Source organism: Octopus bimaculoides, chromosome 21, assembly GCF_001194135.2.
Source record: "Octopus bimaculoides isolate UCB-OBI-ISO-001 chromosome 21, ASM119413v2, whole genome shotgun sequence".
Taxonomy (NCBI): Eukaryota; Metazoa; Mollusca; class Cephalopoda; order Octopoda; family Octopodidae; genus Octopus; species Octopus bimaculoides.
The window spans coordinates 6,654,321-6,655,363 of record NC_069001.1 but is presented as its reverse complement, the minus strand read 5'-3'; the positions used below and the strand labels follow the sequence as shown (position 1 = coordinate 6,655,363).

The 1,043-nt window shown below is 32.1% G+C and overlaps 1 protein-coding gene across 1 annotated transcript in view; it reads left to right on the top strand.

The window, feature by feature from the left end:
• LOC106877881 (NEDD8-conjugating enzyme UBE2F) overlaps positions 1–1,043 on the top strand; it is a 9,453-nt gene that overhangs the window by 462 nt on the left and 7,948 nt on the right. The gene's annotated exons all lie outside the window — the stretch shown is intronic.

The following is a 1,043-nucleotide window of genomic DNA, read 5'->3' as shown; positions in this document are numbered from 1 at the left end:
TATATATATATATATATATATATATATATATATATATATATATATATATTTATGCATACATTTCTTAAGTAGACATACACTCGCACCAATATGTATGTATGTACATACTTATCACACAAACACCTCAAAAGTAAATAGACACTCATATACACACATATATGTATGTGTATACGATATATATATAGGAGTGTCTTTAATTTTGAGATGTCTGTATGTGTGTCTATATATACATATATATGCATATATATACATATATATAGAATTACACTGAAGAAGAGAGCTGTTACGCACTGAGACACTCAGATCTGCTAGAAATAACTGCTGAATCTCCGCTTTCGTCCTCTAGGAAATGTGTGCACGTAGGAAAAATACAATATACTTTGTAAAAACTTAATGTTTGAAACATTTAATTTTAGATCTGCTCAATCAGATCGGACCCAGAATTAAGCAGCAACATTATTATTATTATTGGGCACCGGGGATCGATGTTATCGACTTACCCCCTCCACCAAAAATTGCTGGCCTTCTGACAAAATTTGAAACCATCATTTATTATTTCGGCAGCGATCTTGCAGAATCGTTAGCACGCCGGACAAAATGCTCAGCAGCATTTCGTCCGTCTTTACGCCGGGGTCGATAGAATAAAGTACCAGTTGAACACTGGAGTCGATGTAATCGACTGGCTGACTCTCCCTAAATTGCTGGCCTTGTGCCAAAATTTGAAATTACTACTAGTACTACAAAAATGTGAATAGAATTTGCAGTCAAACCAAAAACATTCAAGAAGTGGTTGAGTTGGCAAAGATCTCCATAAAATAAATAACTCCAGAGTTTATTTATATACCGAATTCCTGCGCATATATATGTATATATATAGACTGGTAAAAATGTTTTTATTTTTCATTCTCTTTCGAAATTATCCCTATTTTTGTGGTATAGAGTTTTTTGCTGCTCTTTCTAGCGGGTGAGATGTCCTATTATAGGCATCTCTATATTTTAAATGAATTATATATATATATATATATATATATATATATATATAT